Here is a 17,197-nt window from a genome sequence, read left to right on the forward strand (position 1 = left end):
TTATGGAATTCATTGATGAGCCCTAGTAGTTTTCTGGTAGCATCTTCAGGATATTTTGTGTACAGTATCATGTCAATTGCAAACAGTGACAGTTTTACTTTTTCTTTTCCAATTTGGATTCCTTTTATTTCTTTTTTTTTCCTCTGATGTCCATGGCTAGGACTTTCAAAACTGTGTTGAATAAAAGTGGCAAGAGTGTACACCTTTGTCTTGTTCCTGATCTTAGAGGAAATGATTTTAGCTTTTCACTGTTGAGTATGATGTTAGCTGTGAATGTGTCATATATGGCCCTTATTATGTTGAGGTGAATTCCCTCTGCACATATTTTCTGGAGAGATTTTATCTTTTTATTTTTATTTTTATTTTTTTTTTGGTCTTTAGCACATTTTATTGAAGCATGATCCTTGATGACACTCTGACAGGCATATCAATGTCAGCCAGGAAGGGAGTGGTGGAGGACACAAATGCAGAAACAATAAGATTCAGAAAAACAATAGCTTCACGTGGGTTAGATCCCCCCCCCCCAGTAGTTGTACAACAAACACTGGTTCTTTCTCTATAGAAATTGCCCCTGCCCCCCTCCCAAAGACCTACTAATCTTCAAATAATACAATATGCTGTTACAGAAATATTACTGAATGTTGTTGAATTTTGTCAAAAGCCTTTTCTGCATTGATTGAGATGATCATAAGGTTTTTATTTTTCAATTTGTTAATGTAGTGCATTATCACACTGATTGATTTGTGGATATTGAAAAATCCTTGCACCCCTGAGTTAAATCCCACTTAATCATGGTGTGTGATCTTTTTAATGTCTTGTTGGATTCAGTTTACTAGTATTTTGTTGAGGATTTTGGTGAATATGTCCATCAGTGATATTGTTCTCTAATTTTCTTTCTTTTTTTTTTTTTTTTGTCTGGTTTTGGTATCAGGGTAGTGGTGGCTTTACAGAATGAGTTTAGGAGTGTTCCTCCCCTTGCAGTTTTTTGGAATAGTTTCAGAAGGATAGGTGTTACTACTTCTCTAAATGTTTGATAGAATTCTCCTGTTAAGCCATGTGGTCCTGAACTTTTGTTTGTTGGGAGTTTTTCAGTCACAGTTTCAATTTCAGTACTTGTGATTGGCCTTTATTTTTTCTATTGCCTCCTAGTTCAGTTTTGGAAGATTGTAATTTTCTAAGAATTTGTCAATTTCTTCTAGGTTGTCTGTTTTATTGACGTATAGTTGTTTGTGTAGTCTTTTATGATCCTTTGTATTCTGAGGTGTCTGTTGTAACTTCTCCTTTTTTGTTTCTAATTTTATTAATTTGAGCCCTTTCACTTTTTTTCTTGATGCCTCTGGTTAAAAGTTTGTCAATTTTGTTTACCTTTTTAAAGAACTAGCATTTAGTTTCGTTGATCTTTTCTATTGTTTTCTTCCTTTCTATTTTACTTATTTCAGCCCTGATCTTTATGATTTTTTTTTTCCTTTTACTAACTTTGGGTTTTGTTTCTCTAGCTGCTTTAGGTTCGTTGTTGTTATTGTTGTTGTTTAGTTGCCAGGTCATGTCCAACTCTTTGTGACTCCATGTAGCATGTCAGGCTTCTCTGTCCCTTACTCTCTCCTGGAGTTTGCCCAGGTTCATGTCCAGTGAATCGGTGATGCCATCTAACCATCACCCTCTTCTCCTTCTGCCTTCAATCTTTCCCAGCATCAGGGTCTTTTCCAGTGAGTCAGCTCTTCACATCAGGTGGCCAAAGTCTTGGAGCTTCAGCATCAGTTCTTTGAAAGAGTATTCAGGGTTGATTTCCTTTAAGATCAACTGGTTTGATCTCCTTGCTTTCTAAAGTAGGAAGTGAAGATTTACCTTACTCCAAGTGAGTTTAGCCTTGGAGTACAAAATAAAACATGGCAAAGGCTAACATAATTCTGCCAAGAGAATGCACTGGTCATAGCAAACACCCTTTTCCAACAAAACAAAAGATGACTTTATATGTGAACATCATCAAATGGTCAATACCAAAATCATATTGAGGATTAAAGATCTAAATGTAAGACCAGAAACTATAAAACTCCTAGAGGAGAACATAGGCAAAACACTCTCCAACATAAATCACGGCAAGATCCTCTATGACCCACCTCCCAGAATATTGGAAATAAAAGCAAAAATAAACAAATGGGACCTAATGAAACTTAAAAGCTTTTGCACAACAAAGGAAACTATAAGCAAGGTGAAAAGACAGCCCTCAGATTGGGAGAAAATAATAGCAAAAGAAGAAACAGACAAAGGATTAATCTCAAAAATATACAAGCAACTCCTGAAGCTCAATTCCAGAAAAATAAATGACCCAATCAAAAAATGGGCCAAAGAACTAAACAGACATTTCTCCAAAGAAGACATACAGATGGCTACAAACACATGAAAAGATGCTCAACATCACTCATTATCAGAGAAATGCAAATCAAAACCTCAATGAGGTACCATTACACTCCAGTCAGAATGGCTGCTATCCAAAAGTCTATAAGCAATAAATGCTGGAGAGGGTGTGGAGAAAAGGGAACCCTCTTACACTGTTGGTGGGAATGCAAACTAGTACAGCTGCTATGGATAACAGTGTGGAGATTCCTTAAGAAACTGGAAATAGAACTGCCATATGACCCAGCAATCCCACTTCTGGGCATACACACTGAGGAAACCAGATCTGAAAGAGACATGCGCATCCCAATGTTCATCGCAGCACTGTGTATAATAGTCAGGACATGGAAGCAACCTAGATGCCCATCAGTAGACGAATGGATAAGAAAGCTGTGGCACATATACACAATGGAATATTATGCAGCCATTAAAAAGAATACATTTGAATCAGTTCTAATGAGATGGTTGAAACTGGAGCCCATTATACAGAGTGAAGTAAGCCAGAAAGATAAACACCAATACAGTATATTAATGCATATATATGGAATTTAGAAAGATGGTAATGATAATCCTATATGCAAGACAGAAAATGAGACACAGATGTATAGAACAGACTTTTGGACTCTATGGGAGAAGGTGAGGGTGGGATGATCTGAGAGAACAGCATTGAAACATGTATATTATCAAGTGTGAAACAGATCGCCAGTCCAGGTTGGATGCATGAGACAAGTGCTCGGGGCTGGTACACTGGGATGACCCAGAGGGATGGGATGGGGAGGGAGGTTGGAGGGGGGTTCAGGATGGGGAACACATGTAAATCCGTGGCTGATTCATGTCAATGTGTGGCAAAAACCACCACAATATTGTAAAGTAATTAGCCTCCAACTAATAAAAATAATTGGGGGAGGGGGGGAGTCTAAACCAAATCTTGAAATAAACTGCTAATGCTTCAAGATTTAAAAGAAACAAAAACAAAAATCAAAATCAGATTGATTATATTCTATGTAGCCGAAGATGGAGAAGCTGTATACAGTCAGCAAAAGCAAGACCTGGTGCTGACTGTGACTCAGATCATCAGCTCCTCATATTAAAATTCAGGCTTAAACTAAAGGTGTAAATTTATGCTGTTTATTTGTAATTTCTCTTGTTTCATGAGATAAGATTGGATTGTTATAAACTTCCCTCTTGGAACTTCTTTTCAGTTCAGTTCAGTTCAGTTGCTCAGTCGTGTCTGACTCTTTGCGACCCCATGAATCACAGCACACCAGGCCTCCCTGTCCATCACCAACTCCCAGAGTTTACCCAAACTCATGCCCATCGAGTTGGTGATACCATTCAGCCATCTCATCCTCTGTCGTCCCCTTCTCCTCCTGCCCCCAATCCCTCCCAGCATCAGGGTCTTTTCCAATGAGTAAACTCTTCGCATGAGGTGGCCAAAGTATTGGAGCTTCAGCTTCAGCATCAGTCCTTCCAATGAACACCCAGGACTGATCTCCTTTAGGATGGAACTGCTTTTGCTGTGTCCCAAAGATTTTGGATTGTCATGTTTCTGTTTTCATTTGTCTCTAGGTATTTTTATATTCCTTCTTTGATCTCCTTGTTGATTGATTAGCTATTAAGTAGCATACTGTTTGGCAGAGAAGGCAATGGCACCCCACTCCAGTACTCTTGCCTGGAAAATCCCACGGACGGAGGAGCCTGGTAGGCTGCAGTCCATGGGGTCACGAAGAGTCCCACATGACTGAGCGACTTCCCTTTCACTTTTCACTTTCATGCATTGGAGAAGGAAATGGCAACCCACTACAGTGTTCTTGCCTGGAGAATCCCAGGGACAGAGGAACCTGGTAGGCTGCCATCTATGCGGTCACACAGAGTCAGACACAACTGAAGTGACTTAGCAGCAGCAGCATATTGTTTAGCCTCCCATGTTTGTGGGTTTTTTAAAGGTTTGTTTGTTTGTTTTTGTAGTTGATTTCTAATCTCATAGCATTTCAGTCAGAAAAGATGTAAACTTTGGTCTCTAGTTACAGATTCAGAAGGAACTCCATAATGTGCTATGTGATCTGACCATGTAACACAATTAGACCTATTGAATTTTAGAGCTCTTATAATATCATGCTTAGTAAAGGAACATACTCTTACCTCAAAATACATTATCTTTCATCTGTGACCCACGATTATTATACCGGAGCCCATCTCTGCAGAGTGTGTGGTGTCTGTTTGCTTGTACCTCATTCTCTAATGAGTCCAAGGAGTCACTGAATTGTAGTTTGTTCAACTTTTTTCTCACTGTAAGGGCAGGAGTGATGAATTCCAAGCTTTTTATGTGTTGGAGCTGAAACTGGAAATCAGATTATTTTTTTAAAATCCTTTAAGCCCAATATTTTCAATAGGCTATGTCTGTGTTGACCATTGTCTATCAAACTGTCCTAGAATAGTACACTATACTTGCAGATGGCAAATTCAGTTTTTTCATTTTATTTTGAAATTTCTTTCTGTTCTGTTAGTTGTATATACCACATCAAGGGAACCAATTTATATATGATTGGTTCCTTTCTGTCAGTTCATCATAGCTTCTCTATTCTTTTTCATCTCTATTTTTGTCTATTTTAGCTGCATTCTGTAATGTTTTCTAGAGCTCTTCATCAACTTGATCTTTCACTGTGAACACTAATTAATTGCTGTTTATAAATAATCAGTTCTAAAATAATTTTATGTTCTCTCTAGCTCATTCTCTAGTGTCATTTTTACCTTATTTTGCTGTCATCATTTCACCATGAATTTATTCTTTCAAAAATGTCAGCTTTCCCTTGTGTGCTCAGTCGCTCAGTCATGTCTGACTCTCTGTGACCCCATGGACTATATCGCACTAGGCTCCTCTGTCCATGGAATTTTCCAGGCAAGAATACTGGAATAGGTTGTCATTGCATCCACCAGTGGGTCTTCCTGACCCTGAGATTGAACCCGAGTCTCCTGTGTCTTAGGCATTGGCAGGCAGATTCTTTACCACTGCACTACCTTCTCTTTAACTGTACTTAATTCACAAAGATTTTTGATAATTTATATTTAATTCTCCAAGCCAGGCTTCAACAGTATAGAACTGTGAACTTCCAGATGTTCAAGCTGGATTTAGAAAATGCAGAGGAACCAGAGATCAAATTGCCAACATCTGCTAGATCATGGAAAAAGCAAGAGAGTTCCAGAAAAACATCTACTTCTGCTTCATTGAATATGCCAAAGCTTTTGGCTATGTCCACAGCAAACTGTGGAAAATTCTTCAAGAGATGGGGATACCAGACCACCTGACCTGCCTCCTGAGAAATCTGTATGCAGGTCAAGAAGCAACAGTTAGAACTGGACATGGTACAACAGACTGGCTCCAGAGTGGGAAAGGAATACGTCAAGGTTGTATGTTGCCACCCTGCTTATTTAACTTGTATGAAGAGTACATCATGAGAAATGCTGGACTGGATGAAGCACAAGCTGGAATCAAGATTTCCGGGAGAAATATCAATAACCTCAGATACACAGATGACACCACCCTTGTGGCAGAAATTGAAGAACTGAAGAGCTTCTTGATGAAAGTGAAAGAGGAGAGTGAAAAGGTTGGCTTGAGGCTCAACATTCATAAAACTAAGATCATGGCATCCGGTCCCATCACTTCATAGCAAATCAATGGTGAAACAGTGACAGACTTTATTTTGGGGGGGCTGCAAAATCACTGCAGATGGTGACTGCAGCCATGAAATTAAAGGATGCTTGCTCCTTGGAAGAAAAGTTATGACCAACCTAAACAGCATATTAAAAAGCAGAGACATTACTTTGCCAACAAATGTCTGTCTAGTCAAAGCTATAGTTTTTTCAATAGTCACGTATGGATGTGAGAGTTGGACTGTAAAGAAAGCTGAGCCCTGATGAATTGATGCTTTTGAACTGTGGTGTTGGAGAAGACTCTTGAGAGTCCCTTGGACATCAAGGAGATCCAACCTGTAAATCCTAAAGGAAATCAATCCTGAATATTCATTGGAAGGACTGATGCTGAAGCTGAAACTCCAATATCTCAGCCACCTGATGCAAAGAAATGACTCATTTGAAAAGATCCTGATGCTGGGAAGGATTGAGGGCAGGAGGAGAAGGGGATGACAGAGGATGAGATGGTTGGATGGCATCACTGACTCGATGGACATGAGTTTGAGTAAACTCTGGGAGTTGGTGATGGACAATGAGGCCTGGCATGCTGCAGCCATGGGGTCGCAAAGAGTCAGACACGACTGAGCGGCTGAACTGAGCTGAACTGAACTGATTTTCATCCAGAATGGATTATTTTTATGGGATTGCAAAATATACAGTTTTTTTTTTAATGTTTTGTTTTTCTGTATTGTTTCAGTGTAGTTGCTCTATCTTTTCCACTTCTCCATCTCTTTTCCAAAATATGTGGGTAGTTTCTCCTTGCCAACTTTCTGCTTTATCTGATCATTTTTGTAAATATCTCTGAACCCATGACTGAGTTCTATGTTTAACTTTTCACAATAGTTACCTAGGGAAGGGCAGTGGTAGGATGAAGGTGAGAGAAAAAAGCTGGAGGTGTGTATTGATTCCATTCACAGATTTTGTCTTTAATCTCTCTGGAAATTTGTTAAACATCTCTTATCAGATTTTTACTGTCTAGGGGGCATTACCAGATACATGAGGGTATTGCATTGTTTCCTTATTTCACAGTGAGTCTACCAGTTCAGGCTCACTAAATCTTTGGCTATATGAAAACAACCACTACTTAACTCACCACTCCCCCAGCATTTCTTCTGCTTCACGCCCAGCTGTGGTCATGTTGGAGAAATACTCAAAATGTAGAGGTTGTTCCAACAATCAACATGATGCTTTTTAGCTACTATGGAAAAGTATTCAGTGGTTAGAGGAATGGTATTTTCCTTTTATTCTCATCTTTTATTTTGCCAAACTTTTATTTATTATAGACAATTAGTTCTGGATAATTCTTCCTGAGGTATTTCTCTCATGTTCCTCTGGGCCAGGAAAAACAAATTCATGACTCTTTTTAGTTCTTTCAGCTTCTCATTCACCCACCCTCAGTCCTATTTTTTGTGCCGTCAAGAGACTTTTCAGGATTTTGTCCACTCACTTTCTATCCCCATGATACAGCTTCTGTTTGTTCTCTTTGTGTGTGTGTGTGATATTGTATTTGGAAGAAAGAGATGATAGATAGAGAAACTTGAATTATTTTCAGAATCTTCATTATATAATGATGCCTTAAAAATTTTAGGATTCATGATTATTTCTCTCTTGTAAGAGTAGTATTTCTATTTTCTTCATTCATTTTATTTCTTATTTTCATTAATAGTTTATGTTTAGGGAAGGAAGCTTCTATAATCCTATATTTACTATGTAATGTTTCCTCATATGTTCTTTAATATAATACAATATCTGGTGGTGATAAAGAAATCCAGTAGTTTTTGAAAGAAAACTACTATGAAAATGAGCATCCTGAACATGCATCTTGATGTGAATTATCTTCACATCAGTTGGGAATTTGGATAATTGGAAAAAAAAAAAAAGGCTAAGTAATTGAAGTCCACTCATGTACTGAGGATTTTAGTCATACTATCAGTTTCTTCTATGCCTAAATTTGCTAATGGGCTCATTGATTGTACCTAACTCATTCAGTTCAGTTCAGTCACTCAGTCGTGTCAGACTCTTTGTGACCCATGGACTGCAGTATTCCAGGCTTCCCTTGTCCATCACCAACTCCTGGAGCTTGCTCAAACTCATGTCCATCGAGTCGGTGATGCCATCCAACCGTCTCATCCTCTGTTGTCCCCTTATCCTCCTGCCTTCAATCTTTCCCAGCACCAAGGTCTTTTCCAACGAATCAGTTCTTCACATCAGGTGGCCAGGGTATTGGAGTTTCAGCTTCAGCATCAGTGCTTCCAATGAATATTCAGGACTGATCTCCTTTAGGATTGACTGGTTGGCTCTCCTTGCAATTCAAGGGACTCTCAAGAGTCTCTCCAACACCACAGTTCAAAAGCATCAATTCATCGGTGCTCAGCTTTCTTTATAGTCCAACTCTCATTATAAAGATGCAAATGAACGTTATGGGTGTCAGGTAAGGAATAAAGGGAGGATGGTGTAATTCACACCCTCTGCCCACCCCCAATTCCATGGCCATATATTTGAAAGCTGACCTGGTTTCTGACATGACAGCTTACCCAGAAACACATTTCATTTTGATGATGAGGAATCTTTGAAACAGATGTAGCAAAGCTGAATCTAAGCAAAGCTGAGATAGGTGAGGTTTGTTGTCAAAGCCCCTTAACCCTTTATTTCATGGATCACAAGTTTCTCAAGACCACTATACCCATCCCCTGTAGTGCTTGATGAAATTTGTTCTCAAATTTTTTCACTCTAAGGAATAAATAACTGGTGAGGGACCTTACCTAGGGGAAATCTGCATTTAATCAGGATTAAATCCTTAAGTAAAAGTGGTTAGATTATGGAATGTAGAACTTTAGGTATCAGCAAGCTTATCATTTTGGGGCATCTTAGAACCCTGAAATCATACGATTAATACTTGACTAATGCCTATTCTACTTTTTCCATAAGGAAAACCTTCAGTGGTAATTAAATTAATTTCTCTTCACCTTTTCCATTCTGCTGAAGTTGGACAAAGCTTTGTGTACTGATTCAGCAAATATTAGCTTATTGGTATATCTTTAACACATTGAAATGAGTCTGGAAAATATATCTAGGACTTCCTTTGACTGAACATTTACCAAGACTAAAAAGAACAGAGAGAATCCTTCCATGGCTCAACTTCTATGAAGCTGTTCTCATTTTCTCACAGTTCTTGAACTCTAACCTGGGACCCTGGCTCAGATTTCACCAGTGTTTTGTTCTCTGGATAAGCTCTGGCCCTGAGAGATTTTAGATAATCTACTCCTAATATTTTTTTTGAAAGAGGGCTGTCTTTGGCCCTCCCAGCTTCCAAGGAGGTCTCTGGAATCCCTTTAACTTGTTTCTAATGAAAAGTCTCAAATGTTGCCATGATTTCAAACTTAGACCCCTTGCCATAGGCTACTCTGTGCACATGTATGCTCAGTCACATGTCCGACTCTATGCAACCCAGTGGACTGTAGCCTGCCAGGCTCCTCTGTCTACAGGATTTTACAAGCAGGAACACTGGAGTGGGTTTCTATTTCCTCCTCGAGGGGATCTTCCTGACCCAGGTATCAAACCCGCATCTCCTGCGTCTCCTGCATTGGCAGGCAGATTCTTTACCACTGAGCCACCTCTGGGTATATCTAAAGCTCTGTTTCAAACTAGGGAGCATTTATACATCCCTGTACCAAGTACTGTCAAGTGCTATGAGAAAGACAAAAAAATAGTTTTTCATGCAATGAAACCTTTGGCAGTTGCTCATGACTCCTCTTAGCCCTGTGCATGTCAAGCTCCTAAATTTCATTATAGTGGGGATGGAGATACAAGCAAGAGAAGGCAGACAATAAACAAACAAAAGTAAAATATAAAATGTGTCAGGTGATCATTAATGCTATGGAGAAAAATGAAACAGTGAAGCAGGTCAGGAATGCTAGGTAAGGTGTTGAGGGGATTCTATTTTAATTTAAAAAAAAGTCAGAAAGGTCCTATTGAGAAGATGACTTTTGAACAAAATATGATGAAGACTAGGGCCTGAGTCGTGCAGACATTTGGAAGAAGAGCATGCCACACAGAGTATATAGCAAGGGTAAACATTGTTTATAGGTGAAAATATACCTGGTTTTAGACATGGTAAGTGTTTAGTGTTAGCAGAATGGTTGAAAGTGAAAGTCGCTCAGTCGTGTCTGACTCTTTGCAACCCCATGGACTATTGTCTGTGGAATTCTCCAGGCAAGAATACTGGAGTGGGTTGCCATTCCCTTCTCCAGGGGATCTTTCCAACCCAGGTCAACCCAGCTGAGCCATGGTTGAACGAGGGAGAGGTAAATAGGAAATGAGGCCAAAGAGTTAAAAGGATGGACAGACAGATCTTGTAGGGACTTATAGGACATTGTAAGGATTTAACTTCCTCTAGTTTGAGTAAAATTGAAGGCTATTAGACTCCTGTATAAAGTCTGATATGATCTAACTTAGTTTTTTCAAAGAACCACTTTATTTTCTGTTGAAACTAAAGAAGAAAAGGGTGCAAATAGTGTATCTAGTATAACATTCTAAGCAGCTAATAATTAGGATTCATATTGTGGTGGTGGTATTAAAGCAGTGAGAAGTGGTAAGAGTCCACATAGATGCTAAATGATGGAGAGTCAATAAGATTTGCTGAAGAACAGGATGCTGGTCCTGAGACAGTGATGTCTGCAAGATTTTTGACTTGTGACTGGTGGGAGACGGGTAACAACTGAGATGGAGAAGATTGTAGGAGGAACAGAATTTGGGAGAAGAACAGGTGCTCAGTTAGGGGATTCCTAGTAGTAAACTGAAATTCAATTCACTGAATTAAAATTTAAGAAATTTTGATAGAAACCTGGCAGTCATCAGCATATAAATGGTATATAAAGAAAAGGGAAGAGATCTGAGCATTTCAGACAGCATCACCCAGACTTCTTAATTCTCTGGCTTCTTGCTGGTTTTGGTCATCAGAGGGCACTTGTAGGAAAGCAGAGATGAGAGAAAAGCAAAGGTGGGAGCTTGGGAGGTCACTCCCACCCCCGGGTCATGTCCATGGCTGATAGCCCCTCTCTTGTAGCAAGAAGTTTCACTGAGCTCTGGTCACCGCTCCTTCTTCAGCCTCTCTTGGGCCAAGCATTGATGGAGTGACAACTGCTTTTCAGTATTCCCAGTCCTGGGTGCTTTACCCTCTCAGTGGTTCCCTTGACCCTATCCACTCCATTTAACTATATTACTGCCTTGGAGTATGCCATCTGTTTTTTGGCAGGACCCAAATGACAATAGTAGAACTGGTAAAGATAAATTAGTGGTAATAGCACTTACAGCTTCCCTCATAATAAGTCGATAAAGAACCTACCTGCAATGCAGGAGACCCAGATTTGATACCTGGGTTGGGAAGATCCTCTGGAGAAGGAAATGGCAACCCATTCCAGTATTCTTGCCTGGAGAATCCCATGGACAGAGAAGCCTGGCAGGCTACAGTCCATGCAGTCACAAATGTCAGACTTGACTAAACCAATAACACTTAAACCCTGAGGCCCAATCTATTGTCAATTAGTGGTTATCATTTGGATTGATATTATCATAATTTCCACACAGCTATTGAATTTATTTTATTATATTTTATTTGCTTCATTTTATAATGTCTTATAATTGAATGGATTAGTAGTATATTAGAAGGAAGGGAACAGCTTCGACTTGTTACATGACCTTAAAAAAGTCATGTCACTTTCCAGAACTTCAGTTTCTGCTTGAGTTAAGTAGACATAGTAACTACTGCCTCTGTTTCTAAACTCCCTAAACTCCTCCTTTAACGTCTTAGAAGAAAATTGTTAGAGAAGCATAAAGGCTGATTGCTTACTATTAAATTATTCTGCTAGTACATAAAACCCACAAATGCTAGCGAGGATTAGAAGAGATGGTTAAGGATGGGGGAAGGCTGTCAGTATCTGCAAAGCCAAAGTGCATGTCATTTCAAGCTGCATTTAGTAATTTTTTTTTTCTATCAGAATCAATTCTTTTGGTCAAAGTCACATGACTAAGGCAGAAAACAATCTAAAAGGCTTTGGAATGACAATCTAAATTTTGACCATTGCCAGCGTTTTTCCTCTAGGTCCCGTTGCTGAAAGCATCATCTGAAAATGACACACAGTCCACCCAGCCCTGGAGTTTGGCAACTGAGCACCTTCAATCTCTGGCCTTCAGTACCCAGAGGACAGTTCTTAAATCTACAAACTGTCTCGTGCAGCACTTCCCCCCCCCCCCCCCTCCTCAAATAATATCCAGTTACTGAGTGCTGTGCTGGGAAAACCTGGGGAAATGCTAGAAGGAAACGCAGCTGAGAGTCACTGTGGTCTGACAGCTCTCCAGCTGCTTTGAAAATATTTTGGCAAAAACAAGATGTTAAGTAAAACTGTTTCATTTGGTAACATACCCAAAACTGCAGGTTTTACATTTTCAGCACTATGGTTTGGGCCAAAGGGGGGAAAAAAGGAAAAAAAAAAAAGAGGGGGGAAAAGCTGTTCTTGGGGAAGGGAAATAGAATCTAAGAGAAAAGGAGGAAGACTTTGCATGCACTAGATACAGGAATGAGGGCCGGGAGGAAGCACAAGGAGGCATATTTAACATCATCTCCTTACTTTTCTTTCCTGAGGAATTTCCCTTGTCAAAATGCACCATTCTCTTTTGCCCTTAGATGACCTGAGAGGGATTCTCTGGGGTAGGGCTTGTGTTCTTCCTTATTACAGGACGATTGATTGGGAAAGAGAGTCGACTGCACGTGGCCATCCACATCAGAGCACACACATGGGATGAAATGGAATGGTTTCCATTTCAACCTACTAGCAGGACATCCTTAGAGGATGTGCTTTATCTTTCTTGCTTCATTTTCTTCCCAGTTGCAACCACACATGAAATCATTCAGCTCTTGAAAATTAGGCTTGCTGCTCTCTCAGCGTTTGTAAATGCTGTTTTCTCTACCCAGAATTCTCGGTCCCAACTTTTACCACCCTTTCTCGGGGAATTCTCCTCTGAGTCTCCAGATGATGTTAGCTTCTTCTGTTCTTTTTCTGACTCTCTGTCTACATATTCTATAATCATCTATAAATTCTATGAGGGCTTGTCCGTCATCCTATCCCCAGGACCTAGCATACAGGGGATGCTTAATTTAAAAATATCAACCAGGTTATTTTGTGAATAAATGACCCATTCACTGTGCAACATAAGCCTATGTTTTTTAAACATAGAAAATATTTTTAAAAAGAAAAAAATGTCAACCAGTTGTCTGATTGAATCTGCATACATTTACTTCCTATTTCTCACTGCGCTCCTTTCCTATTAACTTTTCCTGCTTTGTTTTTGTTTCCCCTTATATTTCTTTTTTTTTTCTCCCTATTATGCTTTCTTTCCACCCTATTCTGAGGCCCCACCTAAAGAAAACATGCTCCAAACTACAGAAAGTTAATTCTAGACGGTGCTTCAAAGATTATTTAATTCAGTCCCTCCAATTCTGTAATTGTACTCTATTGTTCAAGGTCACAAAGCTAGGAGGGAGCAGTTGAATTCATATCACAGCCTTGTAATTCTGACTCTAGTTTTAGTCTTCCTTTCATTATTGTCACATTATATAAAGTGTTAGAAGAGAAAACAACACCCATTTGTGGATGTGACTGGTGATGGAAGGAAAGTCCAATGCTGCAAAGAGCAATATTGCACAGGAACCTGGAATGCTAGGTCCATGAACCAAGGCAAATTGGAAGTGGTCAAACAGGAGATGGCAAGAGTGAACATCAGCATTTTAGGAATCAGCGAACTAACTGGAATGGGTGAATTTAACTCAGATGACCATTATATATACTACTGTGTGCAAGAATCCCTTAGAAGAAATGGAGTAACCATCATAGTCAACAAAAGAGTCCAAAATGCAGTACTTAGATGCAATCTCAAAAATTACAGAATGATCTCTGTTCATTTCCAAGGCAAACCATTCAATAACACAGTAATCCAAGTCTATGCCCCAACCAGTAATGCTGAAGAAGCTGAAGTTGAACAGTTCTATGAAGACCTACAAGATCTTCTAGAGCTAACACCCAACAAAGAAGGCCTTTTCATTATAGGGGACTGGAATGCAAAAGTAGGAAGCCAAGAGATACCTGGAGTAATAGGCAAATTTGACCTTGGAGTACAAAACAAAGCAGGTCAAAGGCTAACAGAGTTTTGCCAAGAGAGCCCACTGGTCATAGCAAACACCCTCTTCCAACAACACAAGAGAAAACTCTACACATGGACATCACCAGATGGTCAATACCAAAATCAGATTGATTATATTCTTTGCAGTCAAAGATGGAGAAGCTCTATACAGTCAGCAAAAACAAGACCGGGTGCTGACTGTGGCTCAGATCATGAACTCCTTATTGCCGAATTCAGACTTAAATTGAAGAAAGTAGGGAAAACCACTAGACCATTCAGGTACGACCTAAATCAAATCCCTTACAATTATACAGTGGAAGTGAGAAATAGATTTAAGAGACTAGATCTAATAGACAGAGTGCCTGAAGAACTATGGACAGAGGTTCATGACATTGTCCAGGGGCAGTGGTCAAGACCATCCCCAAGAAAAAGAAATGCAAAAAGGCAAAATGGTTGTCCAAAGAGGACTTACAAATAGCTGAGAAAAGAAAGAAGCTAAAGGTGAAGGAGAAAAGGAAAGATATACCTATTTGATTGCAGAGTTCCAAAGAATAGCAAGGAGAGATAAAAAAGGCTTCCTAAGTGATCAATGCAAAGAAATAGAGGAAAACAATAGAATTGGAAATACCAGAGATCTCTTCAAGAAAATTAGAGATACCAAGGGAACATTTCATGCAAAGATGGGCTCAATAAAGGACAGAAATGGTATGGACCTAACAGAAGAAGAAGATATTAAGAAGAAGTGGCAACAATACACAGAAAAACTCTACAAAAAAGATCTTCATGACCCAGATAATCATAATGGTGTGATCACTCAGCTAGAGCCAGACATTCTGGAATGTGAAATCAAGTAGGCCTTAGGAAGCATCACTACAAACAAAGCTAGTGGAGTTATAGAATTCCAGTTAAGCTATTTCAAATCCTGAAAGATGATGCTGTGAAAGTGCTGCACTCAATATGCCAGCAAATTTGGAAAACTCAGCAGTGGCCACAGGACTGGAAAAGGTCAGTTTTCATTCCAACCCCAAAGAAAGGCAATGCCAAAGAATGTTCAAACACTGCACAATTGCACTCATCTCACACGCTAGCAAAGTAATGCTCAAAATTCTCCAAGCCAGGCTTCAACAGTACATGAGCCATGAACTCCCAGATGTTCAAGCTGGATTTAGAAAGGGCAGAGGAACCAGAGATCAAATTGCCAACATCCGCTAAATCATTGAAAAAGCAAAAGAGTTCCTGAAAAACATCTACTTTTGCTTTATTGACTACACCAAAGCCGTTGACTGTGTGGATCACAACAAACTGTAAAATTCTTAAAGAGACAGGAATACCAGACCACCTGACCTGCCTCCTGAGAAATCTGTATGCAGGTCAAGAAGCAACAGTTAGAACTGGACATGCAACTATAGACAGGAGTTGAGGAGTACAGGAGTATAGACAGGAAAGGAGTACATCATGGCTGTATATTGTCACCCTGTTTATTTAACTTATATGCATATTACATCATGCAAAATGCCGAGTTAGATGAAGCACAAGCTGGAATCAAGATTGCGGGGAGAAATATCAATTACCTCAGATGCGCAGATGACACCACCCTTGTGGCAGAAAGTGAAGAAGAACTAAAGAGCCTCTTGATGAAAGTGAAAGAGGAGAGTGAAAAAGTCGGCTTAAAACTCAACATTCAGAAAACTAAGATCATGGCATCTGGTCCCATCACTTCATGGCAAATAGTTGGGGAAACAATGGAAACAGTGAAACAGACTTTATTTTGGGGGGCTCCAAAATCACTGCAGATGGTTACTGGAGTTATGAAATTAAAAGATGCTTACTCCTTGGATGAAAAATTATGACCAACCTAGACAGCATATTAAAAAGCAGAGACATTACATTACCAACAAAGGTCCATCTAGTCAAAGCTATGGTTTTTCCAGTAGTCATGTATGGATGTGACAGGTGGACTATAAAGAAAGCTGAGTGCTGAAGAATTGATGCTTCTGAAATGTGTTGTTGGAGAAAACTCTTGAGAGTCCCTTAGATTGCAAGGAGATCCAACTTATAAATCCTAAAGGAAATCAGTCCTGAATATTCTTCAGAAGGTCTGATGCTGAAGCTGAAACTCCAATACTCTGGCCACCTGATGCGAAGAACCGACTCATTAAAAAAGACCGTGATGCTGGGAAAGTTTGAAGGCGGAAGTAGAAGTGGACGGCAGAGGATAAGATGGTTGGATGGCATCACCAATGCGATGAACATGAGTTTGAGTATGCTCCGGGAGTTGATGGTGGACAGGGAAGCCTGGCGTGCTGAAGTGCGTGGGGTCGCAAAAAGCCAGACACGACTGAGCAACTGAACTGACTGACTGACTGAACCATTTTTAATCTGATTTTCTTATTGAGTTTTGTGAGTTCTTTGTATGTTTGGATACTGGTTGAATCATTTGCAAATATCCTCTCCAATTCATTAAATTAACTTTTCATTTTGTTGGTCGTTTCCTTCACTGTATAAAACCTTTAAGTTTGAGGTAGATTATTTTTGCTTTTGTTGTCCTTACCTGAGGAGACAGATTCAAAAATATTATTAAAACTGATGTCAGGAACCATACTGTGTTTTCTTCTAGGAGTTTTATGGTTTCAAGTCTTACATTTAAGTCTAACCCATTTGAGCTTATTCATATGGTATAACCAAGTGTTAACAGTTTTTTGCATATAGCTGTCCAATTTTTTCCCAGCACAATTTATTAAAGAGACGAGTCTTTTCTGCATCATATATTCTTGGCTCCTTTTTCATAAATTAATTGAAAACTCCAACGTGGGTTTCTTACTGTATTGTACTCTCTAGTCTGTTCCATTGATCTCTGTGTCTCTTTTTGTGCCATTACCATACAGTTTTAAAAAACATAGCTTTGTAGTATAGTTCAAAACCAGGGAGCATGATCCCT

General features: G+C 39.4%; 1 long non-coding RNA gene across 1 annotated transcript; it reads left to right on the forward strand.

Annotated features, from left to right (window-relative positions):
- The first annotated feature begins 893 nt into the window (after positions 1-893).
- LOC122454260 lies at positions 894-16,680 on the forward strand. Its single transcript, XR_006273355.1, has 3 exons — positions 894-1,010; positions 10,002-10,006; positions 16,665-16,680. It is a non-coding gene; the product is annotated as an uncharacterized LOC122454260 (long non-coding RNA).
- The last annotated feature ends 517 nt before the right edge of the window (positions 16,681-17,197 follow it).

This window comes from Cervus canadensis, chromosome 16 (assembly GCF_019320065.1).
Source record: "Cervus canadensis isolate Bull #8, Minnesota chromosome 16, ASM1932006v1, whole genome shotgun sequence".
Classification (NCBI taxonomy): domain Eukaryota; kingdom Metazoa; phylum Chordata; class Mammalia; order Artiodactyla; family Cervidae; genus Cervus; species Cervus canadensis.